Source organism: Nanorana parkeri, unplaced genomic scaffold (genome assembly GCF_000935625.1).
Source record: "Nanorana parkeri isolate BGI_ZX_2015 unplaced genomic scaffold, ASM93562v1 scaffold1192, whole genome shotgun sequence".
In the NCBI taxonomy this organism is placed as follows: domain Eukaryota; kingdom Metazoa; phylum Chordata; class Amphibia; order Anura; family Dicroglossidae; genus Nanorana; species Nanorana parkeri.
Window position 1 is genome coordinate 569,299 of NW_017307460.1, and position 13,147 is coordinate 582,445.

Below are 13,147 nucleotides of genomic sequence, written 5' to 3' on the forward strand. Positions count from 1 at the left end.
TATTATTTATTTATACCATTGGGAAGATATTGTATTAACTTCCTACAAATGTACATATACCCCTCCGTCCCTCCCCTATAATCATAAAATATTTGAGCTTGACTTATTATTATTATATTATCCCCTCTGAATTTCATGGTGGGGGGGTCAGTGGTGGGACAAACATCACCCTGTGACTCTGATGAGGTTGTTACTTTTTCTGATTGAAGCCTATAAGAATCAGTATTTGTCATTTCCATGATACTGCTCTAGGGGGCAGTCACCTCCTTCCAAAAACTCGTGGGAAGAAAGCTTCCAAAAGGCACAAAAATTAACCATGAAAGGGGCGAATGTCGCGGATAGCGGTGAACCAAATTATAATGATATCTTTAGATTGCGCTGCGCACTGGCGGGACTACCAGGGTCGCAGCGGTCGCACTTGCGACCGGGACCTGGTGTTTTCCGCCAATTCGGGGGGCCCAGAGAGAAGAGGATGGCACGCCGCCCACGGAAAAATACGATTGGCCGCAAGATGGCCGCGGCTGCTCTGATCACACCTGTCAGCGCTCCCTCTCCTCCCGGCCGCTGCAGCTTCAGAGCGGCCAGGAGGAGAGAAGAGAGGGAGCGCTGACAGGTGATTAGAGCCGCCTCTCTGAGCAGAGGAGCGGCAGGTAAGTTCCCGTCCCTGTCAGGAAGGTGGGTCCCCCAAACCAGCCCCGGCTACCTTTCACGCCGGGTCGAGTAGACAGTGAAGCTCTCCTTCCTGACTCGCTGTCACAGGGGGCTGAGCGAGCGGTGCGGGGAGGAGAGCCCCGCCTCCTGTGACAGCGCTGGCTGTCTCTGCCACACACCGCTCTCCTAGAGGGGAGATGTGGGAACAGAGGGGATGTGGGGGAGAGTGGGAACTGTATTTGTAGTCCTCTATAGTTGATGTACTCGGTCTAGAAAAAATGGTATCGGTGGATCTCTACTCCCATCCATGCCCGTACCGAGGTACAGACAGGTATTAATATTGATGGGAGGCAGAGTTAATTGACTACAAGTGCGGTGCATAGGCAGCCGTCCGAGGGCGCGTGTGTGGGGGGCGCAAAAATGCTCTTTCGCCCGCTGCCCGTGGTATTTTTTGCGGTAGAGTATAGAAGAAGCTTTAGCGCGGGTGTGGCCTGACAACACAGTGCCTTTTCTGCAGTGAATTCCCAACCGGTGTTGTCAGCCCTGCATGCCGCACTACAGGACGTCATCTACCCCCCGCCCCTCCCCACTTGCAAATATTGATTCCTTTCCAAACAACGCAGTACTGTTGCCCTGTCCAAAGAGTTTGCCCACAAACTGTCTGTAGGGAAAGGGCTCTTGGAAGATGTAGTTCTGGGGATGTGCCTATGTCAGTAAGAACTAAGAAGCCAGCAGCTACCCCTGCAAGAATTTTACAAGCCCGGTGATAGTGACACCGGGTGACGGTGTCACTGAGAGTAATAAATAATGCCGGGACATAAGATAGAATGGGAACATGAGGTTTGAGGGCACATTTGGGCAATGGTTGGACTTACACTTTAACTCCCACCAATATACATTGGGCTTGGGAGGGCGGTTGTGTGGGTCTGGATGGTGCACTGCTAATCACCACACTGCCATGGAGGGGTGGGAAAGCTCTCGCTTTGGGTGGGACAGACACCTTTGCGATAAGCCTTGGAAGCAGGGCCGGATTTCCCACAAAGCCAACCAAGGCCCGGCGTCGGGGCAGCAGGGTGTAGAGGTGCAGCAGGGGTGTGGAATTCCTATCTCCCGACACTCGGGACATGCAGTTCCCGGGCCCGGGGCGGGTAGTTGTTTCGATGTCGCCGAGATCACTTGTATGCAGCCTGCAGGTCTGCCATTCTCCATGGGGGGAGGGTTTGGCGGTAGGGGGGCGCATTGAGGAACCTGGCCTTGGGGCAGCAGAGAGAGTAAATCCGGCCCTGCTTGGAAGGGGTCACTGGTCCCATTGCCAGGAGATGTTCTGGGTGTCTGGAGTAATCATATTCCATAATCGGCTATCGAAGTCTCATTTACCCGAGCCCGGAACGCGGAGACATTTTACAGGATGAGGAGCGCAATGATTGGACACAATGTTTGGCTGTGATTTCTCGGAGTTCTTGTGAAGAGTCATTAGGGTTACGTTTGTCAATTAGACTTGTTGAGGTCTTTTCAAGTCTGCGCAGCCTGCGGACTCACTTTGTCTACTGAGATTCGAGCGGCGACCTTCCCAGCTGTTCTTCCTTCTTTTCTCTTCACATTTCCTTCAGAAGGAGAAGCCTTTAATGTGAAGAGACGAAGCAACGAGCCGGCCACATGACAGCCCACATCTTATGTGTTATTAAAAAGCTTAAATGGTAGCTGCCAAAGGTTCCTCTTCTGGACCCCAATCCTCTGTCCCTCTTCTGGACATCAATCGTCTGTCCCTCAACCCTCTGTCCCTCTTCTGGCCCCCAATCTCTGTCCCTCTTCTGGATCCAACCCCTCTGTTCCTCTCCTCGACACCAATCCTCTGTCCCTCTTCTGGACCCCAATCCTCTGTCCCTCTTCTGGACCCCAATCCTCTGTCCCTCTTCTGGATACAAATCTTCTGTCCCTCTACTGGATCCAACCCCTCTGTTCCTATCTCCTCGACTCCTCCTTTTCTGGACATCAATACTCTGTCCTTCTTCAAGATTCAAACCTTCTGTCTCTCTTCTGAACCTAAACCCTCCGTCCCTCTACTAAATCAAACTCTTTGTCCCCTTGTCCTACCAGGACAAACTCTCTATCTTTCCTTTGTACCCCAGCTCTCTCTCCCTCCTCTAAACCAAATGCCTCTTCCTTATCTAAACTCAAATCCCCTGCCCCATCTTCCGGACCCAACCCCTTTGTCCCTCATTTTCCCGCTAACCTTTAGCGCTGTGTAATATAAACTCTGTAAATACTTGTTCACCCGTTCTACAGTGTTCCCGCATTTCTCAGGGTCAGTTTCCTGATGGTGACAACAGTGGAGCGTGCCTGTGTAATGTGTGTTGAAACTGCCACTTGTAGTCTCCATCAGAAGCCCATGTGACAGGGTGACAGCGCAAGATGGAGAAAACCACCAGTCACAAGTGGAGTTGACCTTTAAATGACTGTCGGATCATTCACTCTTAGCGCTGCCTGTGCTTCCTCCTGTCCGTGTCGTGTCCCATGTGTGAAATGACTTGTTCTAAGGAAGGGAAGCCAGTTGCATGAAATAATGTATTTGCTAACATTATAATGAAAAGAAAAGACAGCCTCGCGGGGGATTTCTAGATCAACGCCAAACCGCAAATTGCGCTTCCTGTGTGAGATGGTTTAACCCCACCTCAGGGGACGCACAGCGCGCCATGACAGTGAGGCGATGAAAGCACAGATCGATGTCTGGGAGGGGAACAGCTGTGAAAGGAAAACGCCACTTTACTCCATTTTACTCATAACATCACTAGACAAAATGTTTGCTGATCTAATGTTATTAAAGGGTTTCCTCCCATTAGGGGCTCCTCTCACTAGGGGCTCCTCTCATTAGGGTCTCCTCTCATTAGGGTCTCCTCCCATTAGGGTCTCCTCCCATTAGGGACTCCTCTCACTAGGGGCTCCTCTCACTAGGGGCTCCTCTCACTAAGGTCTCCTCTCACTAGGGTCTCCTCCCATTAGAGTTTCCTCCCATTAGGGTCTCCTCTCATTAGGGGCTCCTCTCATTAGGGTCTCCTCTCACTAGGGGCTCCTCCCATTAGGGTTTCCTCCCATTAGGGCCTCCTCTTACTAGGGTCTCCTCTCATTAGGGTCTCCTCTCATTAGGGTCTCCTCCCATTAGGGTCTCCTCCCATTAGGGACTGCTCTCACTAGGGGCTCCGCTCATTAGGGGCTCCGCTCATTAGGGGCTCCTCCCATTAGGGGCTCCTCTCATTAGGGGCTCCTCCCATTAGGGTCCCCTCAAATTAGGGGCTCCTCTCATTAGGATCTCCTGCCATTAGGGTCTCCTCTCTTTTGGGTCTCCTCCCATTAGGGTCTCCTCTCTTTTGGGTCTCCTCCCATTAGGGTCTCCTCTCTTTTGGGTCTCCTCTCATTAGGGTCTCCTCCCATTCGGGGCTCCTCTCATTTGGGGCTCCTCCCATTAGGGTCCCCTCCAATTAGGGGCTCCTCTCACTAAGGTCTCCTTTCATTAGGGTTTCCTCTCATTAGAGTCTCCTCTCTTGCTCAGACTATTCCATTCACATTATTTTCCAGCATATATTACCTGAGACACTCCTTTAGTATTATATCCTCAACCAGGGCCATCCCTTCAATGAGGCTATTGCCTCAGGCGGCATCTCTTTGGGTCATGTAGGGGGAAAAGTGCGGCATCCCGCCCAGCTCCTGGCAACCACTGATATTCTCGGTTGCCAGGAGCTGGGTGGGACATCGGCCAGAGGGGACAAGGTTGCTAAGAGCTGAGCGGGAAGATAAAGAGCCTGCCGAGGGCGCCATCACTCTCATGTCTGGTGGCACTGTCTCCTCTACCCACCACCCGCTGGTCTGATTGCATGCACCACCAGCATGCCCCCCCCCCCCGGTGGTCTTATTGCATGCTCCCCCAGCATCCCCCCCCCCCCGGCATCAGGCGACAAAAAGACCCAACCCTTTCTGTTCTGGAATGGTAGAATGTAACGTTTCCAGTCAAATGTAATGCCGAATTATGGCCTTGAGATGGAGCTAAGGAGCATGTGCACTAGATGGAGCTGAGGAGCATGGCCACTACATGGAGCTGAGGAGAAGGCCACTAGATGGAGCTGAGGAGCATGGCCACTACATGGAGCTGGGGAGCATGGCCACTACATGGAGCTGAGGAGCATGGCCACTACATGGAGCTGGGGAGCATGGCCACTAGATGCAGCTGAGGAGCATGGCCACATGGAGCAGGGGAGCATGGCCACTAGATGCAGCTGAGGAGCATGGCCACTACATGGAGCTGAGGAGTATGGCCACTACATGGAGCTGAGGAGCATGCCCACTACATGGAGCTGAGGAGAAGGCCACTACATGGAGCTGAGTAGCATGGCCACTAGATGGAGCTGAGGAGCATGGACACTACATGGAGCTGAGGAGCATGGCCACTACATGGAGCTGAGGAGCATGGCCACTACATGGAACGGAGGAGTATGGACACTAGATGGAGCTGAGGAGCATGGCCACTACATGGAACGGAGGAGTATGGACACTACATGGAACGGAGGAGTATGGACACTACATGGAATGGAGGAGTATGGACACTACATGGAGCTGAGGAGAAGGCCACTAGATGGAGCTTGAGGAGCATGGCCACTAGTTGGAGCTGAAGATCATGGTCACTAGATGGAGCTGAGGAGCATGGACACTAGATGGAGCTGAGGGGCATGGCCACTAGATGGAGCTGAGGTGCATGGCCACTAGATGGAGCTGAGGTGCATACTTAATTCCTATGCTCCTCAGCCCCATCTAGTGGCTATAATGCAGTATTACATTACAATACATTAAACGTAAAAAGAACATTCGTTTTTGCCTCTATTCGCACAGAGTAAATGTTCACAGAGATTGGAATATATCCGATGACGGGTCTACTCTCAGCTGATCACATGTACTTATATCTGTAAACATTGTAAGATGGTTCCAATTCCCCTTTGGGGATTCTTTGCCCGTTGTTGTGTTTGCCCCAGGCACATTACATACACAGACATTGTTAGCGGGGGGGGGATGGGGGGGATTCTCTATGATTTCCTAAGCAGACAGCTGAGAGGTGATTGTGTATAATGTGATGTTCACACGCTGACCTCCTCGCTTAGAACCTGCTCATTCCTATGCATGCGGCGGCTGTTATCCATACATCAGTACAATGCCGTGTAGCCCGGGGCCGGGTGCTGGGCCGAGTCCGTGTTATCGCACAGCTTCCATCGCTCCTTGCTCTGGGTGCAAATTAAAAGGACGGCTAATGTCAATATGGACATATATCTTCCAGCCATAAGCAGGGAGCACAGCCTTTCCATTAAAGCTGAAGATGTATTCTGCCTTCCGTGCCGCCATCATCAACAAATCTATAAAGAAAACCTTTCTGTATCATGACATACCTTATTATAGGCCCAGTGATGTAATCACTGGGCCCCTGTGCCTCTCTATGCTCACAGATCATGGTTGCTGTACATAGCTTCCTGAAACCATCACAGCACCCTGCCTCAGTATTCCCTTAAGAGCCCTGATGCAAGCAGTGGGCTGGCTCTTGGGAGGAGTTATGCAAATGCCAATGGGTAGATGTCTGGAGGAGTGGGCTTTCCTACTCTAGACCACACTAGGTAACGCCCACCTATTGTGCTGAGCCCCCATGAGTGAAAGAACTGATATCCAATGAATGAAAGGGGCGGGGCCAGGGACAGTCAGGCTGGGGAGGAAAGTGCTAGATGATGCTGGACGTCCTCCAGCCAGGAAATGAGGTGGGCTCTATCTGACTGGCTGCAGTCTCTTGTGGAAGCGGCCTGGGTGTAGAATAAGTTTCACTGACTCGTGGTCATGGGCGTAAAGATTGCGCCACTGGAGTCCCAAAACTGTTGGTGATTCATCCAGTCCATCCCAATCCACTCAGAGCTGGGCTGTGTGGCAGAGCAGTGTAAATCTCAGGACTGGATAGACAGCAATACAGGTAGCACATCCCCCATGTAAGTATTTCTTGGAGTTCAGCTTCAGGTACAAGCCCTGCACGTGACATCGCGGTCATGGCTGCGCATATGTCATTGGCGGCGACAGATGAGCCGGAGCAGATGTTATTCCTGCACATAACATAACATTGATCCAAAAGGGGGGGGGGGGCAGAGGAGGGTCAGACGCTCCACATATATCACACATGAGGAGTACATTGATGTGATCGGGAGCGGAACGCGTCAGTTATACATCTTCACCATCAACATGCAGCCCTGCAATGGTCTGAGGCACTATAAGTCTCAGTGTAACCGACCAACCCTTTCAGAAGGACTGCAGTGTTCAACATGGTGGACCCGAGGGACTGCTGACCGCCCACAATGAAAGGCTCTAAAGTGAATCTAAAGTACAGAATAAAACGTCATATAGCAGCTCACTCGTCCCTAGATGTGGCGGCTTCTATGGACTCTAGGGCTGCCACTCGTCCAGGACTTACCCGGACAGTCCAGGATTTGAGTCCTGTATGTGCTGAAACCTGGACAGAAGATGTCACCATGTCAGGTGTACTGGGGCAACCACGGGGTCCTGGTGTTCCAACTTGAGAGCATGGAGGACACGGAGGGACACTGGGACTCGGGGAGCAAGGAGGTGTCTGATACACACGGTGCAGATAAGTCTTGAAGGGCACACTCTCCTGGCTGTCTCTCCTCTCTCTCCTGAATCTCTGTCCTGGCTGTCTCTCCTGACTGTCTCTCCTGACTGTGTCTCCTCTCTCTCCTAGCTGTCTCTCCTCACTCTCTCTCCTAACTGTGTCTCTCTCCTGACTGTGTCTCTCTCTCCTGACTGTATCTCTCTCCCCTGGCTGTCTCTCCTCTCTCCCCCCTGGCTGTCTCTCCTCTCCCCCCTGGCTGTCTCTCCTCTCTCTCCCCTGGCTGTCTCTCCTCTCTCTCCCCCCCAATGTATTCTACTGACAATGATTGTCTGAGTGACAGAGGGAGAAGACTTCATTCTACAAACAACATTCAATCATGAGCTGCAGAGAGTCTCAGGATAACCCTCGTTTATTACTAGAGCCTGGAAATTAGTTGCTGCACAGTCATTCTCGGTATCTGCTCTTATTCTGTGTGTATGGACTCTGCTCAGTACCACTTCTCTTGTCCTGTATGCCGGGTATCATTCTCGGTATCTGCTCTTATTCTGTGTGTATGGACTCTGCTCAGTACCACTTCTCTTGTCCTGTATGCCGGGTGTCATTCTCGGTATCTGTTCTTATTCTGTATGTATGGACTCTGCTCAGTACCACTTCTCTTGTCCTGTATGCCGGGTGTCATTCTCGGTATCTGTTCTTATTCTGTATGTATGGACTCTGCTCAGTATCACTTCTCTTGTCCTGTATGCCGGGTGTCATTCTCGGTATCTGTTCTTATTCTGTATGTATGGACTCTGCTCAGTACCACTTCTCTTGTCCTGTATGCCGGGTGTCATTCTCGGTATCTGTTCTTATTCTGTATGTATGGACTCTGCTCAGTACCACTTCTCTTGTCCTGTATGCCGGGTGTCATTCTCGGTATCTGTTCTTATTCTGTATGTATGGACTCTGCTCAGTACCACTTCTCTTGTCCTGGAAGTGACTCTTGGCTCTCATGGGGTAGAGAATGATATTCTGTATCCACCAATACATGAAGCCTCACACTGGGGATCGTACAGAGCCGCCATTCCTGTGCTGGAACCCAAATTCACATTTCACACCAGGAACCCGGCACTAGAACGCACACCACCTGGGACGCAGCACTAGAACGCACACCACCTGGGACCCAGCACTAGTACGCACACCACCTGGGACCCAGCACTAGAACGCACACCACCTGGGACCCAGCACTAGTACGCACACCACCTGGGACCCAGCACTAGAACGCACACCACCTGGGACCCAGCACTAGTACGCACACCACCTGGGACCCAGCACTAGAACGCACACCACCTGGGACCCAGCACTAGTACGCACACCACCTGGAATCTGGCACTGGAACGCACACCGACTAGGACTTGATGCTGGAACGCACATGCGATCTGGAACCTGGTGCAGGAACTCACGCCACATGCAACCTGGAACTGGAACGCAAACCACCTGGGACCCGGCACTAGTCCGCTGCCTTATCGAGCAGCAGCAGGAGGAGCAGGAATCGAGGGGGAGGAGGAGCAGCAGGAGGGGCGGGATCCCCGCATCTCTGTTCAGGTGGCGGAGGAAGCAGGGACCTTGAAGCGAGGCAGTCAATACGTGACCCCACCCCAAAGCATATCAAGCCATATGCCCTCAACATGGGAAAGGAGCCCATGTTGATGAAGACAAGGTCCTTCTACCCACATCAGGTCCCCAAGAGGATGTGAGGGTCTGTGGATGGCAGTGCCGTATCCAGGGTTTGGCACGTATTGCACTTGCCCTGGGTGCCGTTCTATGGGCCAGCGACAGTTCACCGACCCACGGAGATAGCAAACTTTTTTCTCTCCCCACCCATCTCCCATACACATCTCCCTGCCCAGCTCTTAGCAACCAGGGATGCTCTGGCCATCGTCCCACCCAGGTCCTGGCAACCAGTGACATCACTGTTTGCCAGGAGCTGGGTGAGACGCCGGCCAGAGCATCCCAGGTTGCAAAGAGCTGGGTGGGAAGATGTGTAAGAGCCATACACATGTCCTCACCTGGCTCTTAGTCACCTGAGCAGGCAGGGAGATGTGTATGCGGGTGGGACGCTGGCCGGAGCGTTCCTGGTTGCTATGATCTTAGCAACCAGGGACACTCTGTTGCTTAGCAACCAGGGACGTTTTGGCCGGCGTCCCACCCAGCTCCTGGTAGACATGTGCGATTCGTTTAGTTACGAATCGAAATTCGTACGAATTTCCTGAAATTCGTAAATTCGGAAGCATCCGAAATCCGAATTGCAGTTTCCGAAATACGAAATTCCGTTAACGAATTTCGGATCCGAATTTCTTTGAAACGGGAACTAATATTACCCCTGTAAATGAGGTTGAACAACATGACAAGATTTTTTTTTTATCCGAAATACGAAATTCGGATCCGCTGATGCTGAGGGTTGCATTACAATACAGGCAGGAAATACGGATTTCCGTTAGTTTCGGCACATTTTCGTAACTTTACGAACATTCGTTATGATGAAGTTAAAAAGCAAAAATACCTTTGTTAATATTGGAGTCGATGGTAGTTTTTTTTTTTTATCCGAAATACGAAATTCGGATCCGAAAAAAAACTACCATCGACTCCAATATTAACAAAGGTATTTTTGCTTTTTAACTTCATCATAACGAATGTTCGTAAAGTTACGAAAATGTGCCGAAACTAACGAAAATTCGTATTTCGTACGAATCCGAATTGAGTTTCGGACACGAATTACGAAATAACGGATATTCCGAAACGAAACAATTTTTTTTGACCGCGCACAAGTCTAGCTCCTGGCAACTAGTGCTTTCACACGCTGCCATGAGCTGGGGGGGATGCCAGGGGTAAAATTTGTTGTAGATACGCCTATGGCAGAAGAGGAGTTTATCAGAATCTGAAAGCCCCCTTTAGAAAAAGGGGCCCTCAGATATCTGATTCCCCTCCTCCCCAGATGAATGAGTATGTAAATGGCAATGGAAATAAAGATAAATCCTAAAAAAATAAATAAACCCCCCAAAACAAGTCCCATGCTGCACGTTGATCTCCAATCACAGTGTCCATTGGTTCAGATCTTTGCCAATCACGGTGTCCATCGGTTCGGATCCACGACAATCACGTTGACCAGTCAATAGAAAAAATTTCTATCGAATAGAAAATACAACAAACAAATGGGTATTCCAGACCCTCGGAGTGTTGAGCCCCCAAAACATTTCTCGGGATTCTTTTTTTACATTTCATTTAAATTGTACTTTTTAATTTGTAATGAAATTGTGAATCCTGGAAGTCCTGTATTTAGGAGACCTCATCTCTGTATCTGTAAGCTTCTCCTTCTCCATCTATCTACAGAACGGCCGATGCGACAGATCTTCTGAGGAAGCATTTCTCGGGGTTCTTGTTTATAGGACAAATTAAAATGTTACTTTCCGATTTGTGAGGAAATTGTGAATTCTGAATATCCTCCTTGTAGGAAACATCTCTGTACCTTGTAGATAAGATGATCCTTTTCCTAACCTATCTACAGAATCATCTAGGCATCGACCTTCTGAAAAAGCATTTCACAGTTCTAAGGCTCTTACCATAAAGAATCATTGACACACATCTGGTGGTATTGCCCATCCCTTGGCCCCTTTTGGTCTGAGGTTTTTCAGCTTATCTCCACAATTACTCAGCTCCCCTGTGGCGTTTCCCCACAACTTGCCTTGTTAGGGGTAGGGTTGGAAGAGTGGCCACCAGCTTCCAGGACTGTTGTGTCTCATGTCCTCATAGCGGCTCGTCTCGCATTAGCGAGAGCGTGGAAACAATCAGAAACCCCTCCTTAAACACAGTCATACAGATTCTAAACACGAATGCACATTTTGAATTTCTGTTCGCCAAGGCTAACTGTAGACGCCATACTTTCACCTCGCGTTGGGCCTGCTGGTTGACAGACACCAGATGCTTGACACATATCATATGATGATTACCAGACCCGCATTCCCTCATTGGTAGAGACGCTCTCCACAAGCTCTAATTTTTACTTATTAAATAAAAAATTTAAAACACAAAAACATTGTTCATCCTCTCTGTATCACTGAGACTTTTAGACACCTCTCCCTGTGTAAGACTTTTTGTTTTTCTTTTTAGTTTCTGGGCATTCCAACCGATCGGTGTTGTAATATTTCCATGCACTGCTCATACCAACTCTGTACTTCATCTGCTGTACATGATACCTGTTGTATTGTTGTCCGATTTGTGCCCTGCCTTACGCATCTTGATTGTATACACCTATGAATTTGGGCATTGCCCTTCCTGTACTGTTGTATTGTTTTTGTCTGCGTTGCTATGATAAAAACTCAATAAATTCTTTGTTAAAAAAAAAAAAAGAATCTTTTTGGGAAGTTGAGATGAAATCTTTTTTGTTTGATACCAGCCGGGGGCAACTTTGTATCATCTATGGGAACCTAAAGCAATGTGATACTACAGGCAGGGCCGGATTTACTCTCTATGCTGCCCCAAGGCCAGGTTCCTCAATGAGCCCCCCTACCCACCAACCCCCCCCCATAGAGAATGGCAGACCTGCAGGCTAGGTGACATCGCCGATATCACTGGTACAAAACGAGCGGCGGCTTCCCCGCTATAAATTTAGCTCTGCTTGCCCAAAGCAGGGCTAAATGTAGAAAACAACTACCCACCTGGTGCCTGGCACAGCATGTCCTGGGCCCAGGGAGATATGAATTCCACACCCCTGCTGCCTCTCTACTCCCTGCTGCCCCAAGGCCCCGCCTTGGTTGGCCTTGTGGGAAAACTAGGGGCTTAATCTTAGCCCTAATTCACACTAGAAAAGGCCGGCACGTACAGCTCCGTGCTGCGTGCACGGCCGTATCGGGCAGCTCCCGGGAAGGACAGGTGCTGCGTGTGATTAGTACTCTTTCTCTATGGGAGTACGCTCACCCGTCCGCGCAGGTGCGGGTGTCCGTACTCGTACGCTGACAGGATGGATCCTGTCTGCGTCCTAGCCGCGACACCCGCACCTGTACGGACCTGCACTTGAGGTGAGCGTAGGGTGGCGTACTCCCATAGAGAAGGACAGGGGCTGCATACTAATCACACACAGCACCTGTCCTTCCCGGGAGCTGCCCGATACGGCCGTGCACGCAGCATGGAGCTGTATGTGCCGGCTGATTACAGTGTGAATGAGGGCTAAAAGAGTATAGGAGTTTCCTATACCCGTCAGCGCCGTCTAGGGGCGCTAGTGGCGTGCAAACAGGTAACATTAACGTTTTATGAAGCCCCTAGAAGTTTCTTTCACAACTCTCACCTTGATACAACATTAAAGTAAATAAGAGATAAAATAACATGCAGCGTGGTCTCTACACCTCTCACAGTATCATACAGAGCAGTTATCATTTGGCGGCAGAGCGATGTGTTTCCCTCTGTGAAATGGAAATCAGCTTCAGGTGTGTGTAAAGAACCCTTTGATGTTTGCAGACCAATATTGAGTGTCGGTGGGGCTCTTTACAGGGACCTCTCTCATCAAAATGCGCACGCGAAGGTTAAATGATTGCCATTGCGAGCAGCCGTATACATTATATATGAACTATTATCAGAAAATGATCTTTATCTAGACGGAGAGCGGTTCGGTGCTGCACTTGCACAGCTGATATCTGCCATCTACATGCATTTCCATTTCCTGTTTATATGTATTATAAGAGGAAGCAGAATAACAACAATTGAATGGAATCGGTGGAGGCAACGTACATCATTTCTCTATAAAACCGTCAGTACACTCAGGGCCGGATTTACTCTCTCTGCTGCCCCAAGGCCAGGTTCCTCAATGCGCCCCCCTACCCGCCA

General features: G+C 50.1%; 1 protein-coding gene across 1 annotated transcript in view; it reads right to left on the bottom strand.

The window, feature by feature from the left end:
* Positions 1–13,147, bottom strand: part of LOC108796920 (L-gulonolactone oxidase-like) — a 73,677-nt gene that overhangs the window by 11,460 nt on the left and 49,070 nt on the right. The gene's annotated exons all lie outside the window — the stretch shown is intronic.